The sequence below is a fragment of the Amia ocellicauda genome, unplaced genomic scaffold (genome assembly GCF_036373705.1).
Source record: "Amia ocellicauda isolate fAmiCal2 unplaced genomic scaffold, fAmiCal2.hap1 HAP1_SCAFFOLD_267, whole genome shotgun sequence".
NCBI lineage: Eukaryota > Metazoa > Chordata > Actinopteri > Amiiformes > Amiidae > Amia > Amia ocellicauda.
The window spans coordinates 1-7,500 of NW_027102831.1; positions in this window are offsets into that span (position 1 = coordinate 1).

Below are 7,500 nucleotides of genomic sequence, written 5' to 3' on the forward strand. Positions count from 1 at the left end.
AATCAACGGGGGCATTTCTCGGAAAACTAACACCGCGGCAGTGCTCAGGGGGGTCCCACCTCGTGGCCACCCGGTTTGGGGGGCCATCGGGGCCGGCTGAAGAATCGCCCATACTCTGCCATAGGCAGCCCACGGTCCATCCGATCAGAGCAATGCCGGGCGGCCGGCAACCTATGGATCATAACACATCAACGGAGGCATGATAAGAGCATCTTTTATTATCTGCCAAGAAATATAGACCATCACAATGTTCCCCAACTTTCAGCTTCTACCACATCGCTGGGGAGTTTATTCCACTGTGTGACTACTCTCTCTCTATCTCTCTCTCTCTCTCTCTCTCTCTCTGTGTGTGTGTGTGTGTGTGTGTGTGTGTGTGTGTGTGTGTGTGTGTGTGTGTGTACAGCAGTGTCTCCGGTTTTCCTTTTGGAATGCCTTGAAGCCGGGGGGGCTTTGCACTCATGAGAACATAGGGTGTCCTTGCCCTCCTTTCGCAGCCCAGGGCATTGAGAGATCCCTAGACGGGGAAATTACTTTCAAACTGCAGTACCGAAATGTGTCCGTTAGATGGTAGCATGCACCAAGGAATGAAGGAAAGTGCAAAACAAAATGAAAAGGCACATCGCCTGGGCGAAAAATAATCATAACAAATCAACGGGGGCATTTCTCGGAAAACTAACACCGGGGCAGTGCTCAGGGGGGTCCCACCTCGTGGCCACCCGGTTTGGGGGGCGATCGGGGCCGGTTCCGAAAATCGCTAAATCTCCCATAGCCAGCCCACGCTCCATCCGATAGAGCACTGCCGGGCGGCCGGCCGGCAACTACGGATCATAACAAATCAACGGGGGCATTTCTCGGAAAACTAACACCGGGGCAGTGCTCAGGGGGGTCCCACCTCGTGGCCACCCGGTTTGGGGGGCGATCGGGGCCGGTTCCGAAAATCGCTAAATCTCCCATAGCCAGCCCACGCTCCATCCGATAGAGCACTGCCGGGCGGCCGGCCGGCAACTACGGATCATAACAAATCAACGGGGGCATTTCTCGGAAAACTAACACCGGGGCAGTGCTCAGGGGGGTCCCACCTCGTGGCCACCCGGTTTGGGGGGCCATCGGGGCCGGCTGAAGAATCGCCCATACTCTGCCATAGGCAGCCCACGGTCCATCCGATCAGAGCAATGCCGGGCGGCCGGCAACCTATGGATCATAACACATCAACGGAGGCATGATAAGAGCATCTTTTATTATCTGCCAAGAAATATAGACCATCACAATGTTCCCCAACTTTCAGCTTCTACCACATCGCTGGGGAGTTTATTCCACTGTGTGACTACTCTCTCTCTCTCTCTCTCTCTCTCTCTCTCTCTCTCTCTCTCTGTGTGTGTGTGTGTGTGTGTGTGTGTGTGTGTGTGTGTGTGTGTGTGTGTGTGTGTACAGCAGTGTCTCCGGTTTTCCTTTTGGAATGCCTTGAAGCCGGGGGGGCTTTGCACTCATGAGAACATAGGGTGTCCTTGCCCTCCTTTCGCAGCCCAGGGCATTGAGAGATCCCTAGACGGGGAAATTACTTTCAAACTGCAGTACCGAAATGTGTCCGTTAGATGGTAGCATGCACCAAGGAATGAAGGAAAGTGCAAAACAAAATGAAAAGGCACATCGCCTGGGCGAAAAATAATCGTAACAAATCAACGGGGGCATTTCTCCGAAAACTAACACCGGGGCAGTGCTCAGGGGGGTCCCACCTCGTGGCCACCCGGTTTGGGGGGCGATCGGGGCCGGTTCCGAAAATCGCTAAATCTCCCATAGCCAGCCCACGCTCCATCCGATAGAGCAATGCCGGGCGGCCGGCCGGCAACTACGGATCATAACAAATCAACGGGGGCATTTCTCCGAAAACTAACACCGGGGCAGTGCTCAGGGGGGTCCCACCTCGTGGCCACCCGGTTTGGGGGGCGATCGGGGCCGGTTCCGAAAATCGCTAAATCTCCCATAGCCAGCCCACGCTCCATCCGATAGAGCAATGCCGGGCGGCCGGCCGGCAACTACGGATCATAAGAAATCAACGGGGGCATTTCTCCGAAAACTAACACCGGGGCAGTGCTCAGGGGGGTCCCACCTCGTGGCCACCCGGTTTGGGGGGCGATCGGGGCCGGTTCCGAAAATCGCTAAATCTCCCATAGCCAGCCCACGCTCCATCCGATAGAGCAATGCCGGGCGGCCGGCCGGCAACTACGGATCATAAGAAATCAACGGGGGCATTTCTCCGAAAACTAACACCGGGGCAGTGCTCAGGGGGGTCCCACCTCGTGGCCACCCGGTTTGGGGGGCCATCGGGGCCGGCTGAAGAATCGCCCATACTCTGCCATAGGCAGCCCACGGTCCATCCGATCAGAGCAATGCCGGGCGGCCGGCAACCTATGGATCATAACACATCAACGGAGGCATGATAAGAGCATCTTTTATTATCTGCCAAGAAATATAGACCATCACAATGTTCCCCAACTTTCAGCTTCTACCACATCGCTGGGGAGTTTATTCCACTGTGTGACTACTCTCTCTCTATCTCTCTCTCTCTCTCTCTCTCTCTCTCTCTCTCTGTGTGTGTGTGTGTGTGTGTGTGTGTGTGTGTGTGTGTGTGTGTGTGTGTGTACAGCAGTGTCTCCGGTTTTCCTTTTGGAATGCCTTGAAGCCGGGGGGGCTTTGCACTCATGAGAACATAGGGTGTCCTTGCCCTCCTTTCGCAGCCCAGGGCATTGAGAGATCCCTAGACGGGGAAATTACTTTCAAACTGCAGTACCGAAATGTGTCCGTTAGATGGTAGCATGCACCAAGGAATGAAGGAAAGTGCAAAACAAAATGAAAAGGCACATCGCCTGGGCGAAAAATAATCGTAACAAATCAACGGGGGCATTTCTCCGAAAACTAACACCGGGGCAGTGCTCAGGGGGGTCCCACCTCGTGGCCACCCGGTTTGGGGGGCGATCGGGGCCGGTTCCGAAAATCGCTAAATCTCCCATAGCCAGCCCACGCTCCATCCGATAGAGCAATGCCGGGCGGCCGGCCGGCAACTACGGATCATAACAAATCAACGGGGGCATTTCTCCGAAAACTAACACCGGGGCAGTGCTCAGGGGGGTCCCACCTCGTGGCCACCCGGTTTGGGGGGCGATCGGGGCCGGTTCCGAAAATCGCTAAATCTCCCATAGCCAGCACACGCTCCATCCGATAGAGCAATGCCGGGCGGCCGGCCGGCAACTACGGATCATAACAAATCAACGGGGGCATTTCTCCGAAAACTAACACCGGGGCAGTGCTCAGGGGGGTCCCACCTCGTGGCCACCCGGTTTGGGGGGCGATCGGGGCCGGTTCCGAAAATCGCTAAATCTCCCATAGCCAGCCCACGCTCCATCCGATAGAGCAATGCCGGGCGGCCGGCCGGCAACTACGGATCATAAGAAATCAACGGGGGCATTTCTCCGAAAACTAACACCGGGGCAGTGCTCAGGGGGGTCCCACCTCGTGGCCACCCGGTTTGGGGGGCCATCGGGGCCGGTTCCGAAAATCGCTAAATCTCCCATAGCCAGCCCACGCTCCATCCGATAGAGCAATGCCGGGCGGCCGGCCGGCAACTACGGATCATAACAAATCAACGGGGGCAGTTCTCCAGAAACTAACACCGGGGCAGTGCTCAGGAGGCTCCCAGCTATCAGCCACCCTATCCCGGGACCGATGGGAGCACTTTAAAATTTTCGAGTCAGGGGACCAGACGGCCGAGTGAAAAACTTTGAAAAATTTTCTATCTCCTCACTCCCATTGACTTTGCATTAGGGCGACCAGGCGGCCGGCGGAAAAAAAATCATAACAAATCAACGGGGGCATTTCTCCGAAAACTAACACCGGGGCAGTGCTCAGGGGGCTCCCAGCTATCAGCCACCCTATCCCGGGACCGATGGGAGCACTTTAAAATTTTCGAGTTAGGGGACCAGGCGGCCGAGTGAAAAACTTTGAAAAATTTTCTATCTCCTCACTCCCATTGACTTTGCATTAGGGCGACCAGGCGGCCGGCGGAAAAAAAATCATAACAAATCAACGGAGGCATTTCTCCGAAAACTAACACCGGGGCAGTGCTCAGGGGGCTCCCAGCTATCAGCCACCCTACCCTGGGACCGATGGGAGCACTTTAAAATTTTCGAGTCAGGGGACCAGACGGCCGAGTGAAAAACTTTGAAAAATATTCTATCTCCTCACTCCCATTGACTTTGCATTAGGGCGACCAGGCGGCCGGCGGAAAAAAAATCATAACAAATCAACGGGGGCATTTCTCCAGAAACTAACACCGGGGCTGTGCTCAGGGGGCTCCCAGCTATCAGCCACCCTACCCTGGGACCGATGGGAGCACTTTAAAATTTTCGAGTCAGGGGACCAGACGGCCGAGTGAAAAACTTTGAAAAATATTCTATCTCCTCACTCCCATTGACTTTGCATTAGGGCGACCAGGCGGCCGGCGGAAAAAAAATCATAACAAATCAACGGGGGCATTTCTCCAGAAACTAACACCGGGGCTGTGCTCAGGGGGCTCCCAGCTATCAGCCACCCTACCCTGGGACCGATGGGAGCACTTTAAAATTTTCGAGTCAGGGGACCAGACGGCCGAGTGAAAAACTTTGAAAAATATTCTATCTCCTCACTCCCATTGACTTTACATTAGGGCGACCAGGCGGCCGGCGGAAAAAAAATCATAACAAATCAACGGGGCATTTCTCCAGAAACTAACACCGGGGCTGTGCTCAGGGGGCTCCCAGCTATCAGCCACCCTACCCTGGGACCGATGGGAGCACTTTAAAATTTTCGAGTCAGGGGACCAGACGGCCGAGTGAAAAACTTTGAAAAATATTCTATCTCCTCACTCCCATTGACTTTACATTAGGGCGACCAGGCGGCCGGCGGAAAAAAAAATCATAACAAATCAACGGGGGCATTTCTCCAGAAACTAACACCGGGGCTGTGCTCAGGGGGCTCCCAGCTATCAGCCACCCTACCCTGGGACCGATGGGAGCACTTTAAAATTTTCGAGTCAGGGGACCAGACGGCCGAGTGAAAAACTTTGAAAAATATTCTATCTCCTCACTCCCATTGACTTTGCATTAGGGCGACCAGGCGGCCGGCGGAAAAAAAATCATAACAAATCAACGGGGGCATTTCTCCAGAAACTAACACCGGGGCTGTGCTCAGGGGGCTCCCAGCTATCAGCCCCCGGGTCTGGGGGCATTGTTTTTCTTTTTAATCATTTTGAGCATTTCCCCCAGTTTAGAGATGTGTGCCCCTAGACAACCCATTGAGAATAACTATGAAATGTTCTGAAGTTTTGATTTTCAAATGTCGGTGAAAATTGAAAAACGTCATATATTCTTCAAAGGAAGCATGGGGCGATGGTAGGGAGAGTCCCCGCAGCGTGCCTCGGCGGCGATGGGAGCGTTTTCGATGTCCCCGCCCCCCCCCCCATAGGGATAGAAGGGGAGTTAGGTGACCAGGCGTCCCGGGTCCCAAAAATCGAAAAATTAATATAGAATGCTTTTTAATCCAGAAATAAAGTAGGGGGCAGTCCTGGTGAGAGTCCCAGCCACAGCCCCAGTGTGTTTTGGAGCCGTTTGGGGCCGGGTGAAAAACTTTGAAAAATGTTCTATCTCCTCACTCCCATTGACTTTACATTAGGGCGACCAGGCGGCCGGCGGAAAAAAAATCATAACAAATCAACGGAGGCATTTCTCCGAAAACTAACACCGGGGCAGTGCTCAGGGGGCTCCCAGCTATCAGCCACCCTATCCCGGGACCGATGGGAGCACTTTAAAATTTTCGAGTTAGGGGACCAGGCGGCCGAGTGAAAAACTTTGAAAAATTTTCTATCTCCTCACTCCCATTGACTTTGCATTAGGGCGACCAGGCGGCCGGCGGAAAAAAAATCATAACAAATCAACGGGGGCATTTCTCCGAAAACTAACACCGGGGCAGTGCTCAGGGGGCTCCCAGCTATCAGCCACCCTATCCCGGGACCGATGGGAGCACTTTAAAATTTTCGAGTTAGGGGACCAGGCGGCCGAGTGAAAAACTTTGAAAAATTTTCTATCTCCTCACTCCCATTGACTTTGCATTAGGGCGACCAGGCGGCCGGCGGAAAAAAAATCATAACAAATCAACGGGGGCATTTCTCCGAAAACTAACACCGGGGCAGTGCTCAGGGGGCTCCCAGCTATCAGCCACCCTATCCCGGGACCGATGGGAGCACTTTAAAATTTTCGAGTTAGGGGACCAGGCGGCCGAGTGAAAAACTTAGAAAAATTTTCTATCTCCCCTAGGTGACCAGGCAGCCGGAGCTGATTTTTCTGACCCCTAAAACAATTATTAAAAGGTATTTTTTCGCCAAACTAAGACTTTTAAAATTCAAATAGGATGATTATCTACTGCCCCAGTGGGTTTTTGAACCATTTTAAGCCTTTTTGACAGTTTTCATTTTTCCCCCATTGACTTCAATGGGAGTTAGGTGACCAGTCCTCCGACTTTTGAACCTCTCCTGGGGGGGCTGTGAGCCCCCGATTTCTTTGCAAAGCACGTCATTCGATTCGTCTCAGTCCCCTCTATATACCCCGTGTGTTTGTTTTCTCGAAAAACCCCCGGAACACGGTTTTTTAGGGGGGGGGTGGGGGGGGGGTACTTCGGAGCCATTTGGGGGGGGGTAAACGACATTTCCCGAAATTAATTTTAACACAGCCTTCCTCAGAATCGCTTTTCCAACAAAATCCTTTTTATTTCGAGTCTCTACGATGTTCCTAAGTGGTCGAAACCACTTTTGGACAGTTTTTACACCAAACGGCTCGGGCGCACAGCGGGCCGTGTGCCGATGGGCGGTTCTCGCGGGTCTGAGGCGGGGCTAGGCTGCTCGCGGCGGGCATGGGAGTGCCGTGTGCAGCCGCCACAGTGTTCCAGGCTGTCAGCATTTCTCTACGGTGCCGGGGGAAATACAGGAACTGGGTTTTTGAAGACACTTAGTGCAATGAGAGAGGTCAAAACTGAGCTAAGGGCACTTGCTGGAGGAAAGTGGCTGGGCCCCGCTAGCTCTTTTACGGACACTTTCTGGACTTGGCCCGGGATTTTCAGACGGTTCTTTGCGACTGTCTGATCATCCAGCGAAATGCAAGGGGGGGAACGGTCCCGGCCGCACCCCGCGTTTCAGGCCTCGTCGGCGGCCCGCTCCGGCGGCTGCGCCCGCTAAGTCTTCGCGGCCCGCCGTGGAGAGTGTGTATGCTGCCCGCCCCAGACGTTCACCCCAAGGGCTTGCGGGCCTTTAAGGGTCTGTCTTTCGGGGTTTCACGGGCTCTGACCTCACCTCCCTGTGGTTCCCGACCGGGGTGTATGTATGCTGCCCGCCCCAGACGTTCACCCCAAGGGCTTGCGGGCCTTTAAGGGTCTGTCTTTCGGGGTTTCACGGGCTCTGACATCTCCCCGGTGGTTCCC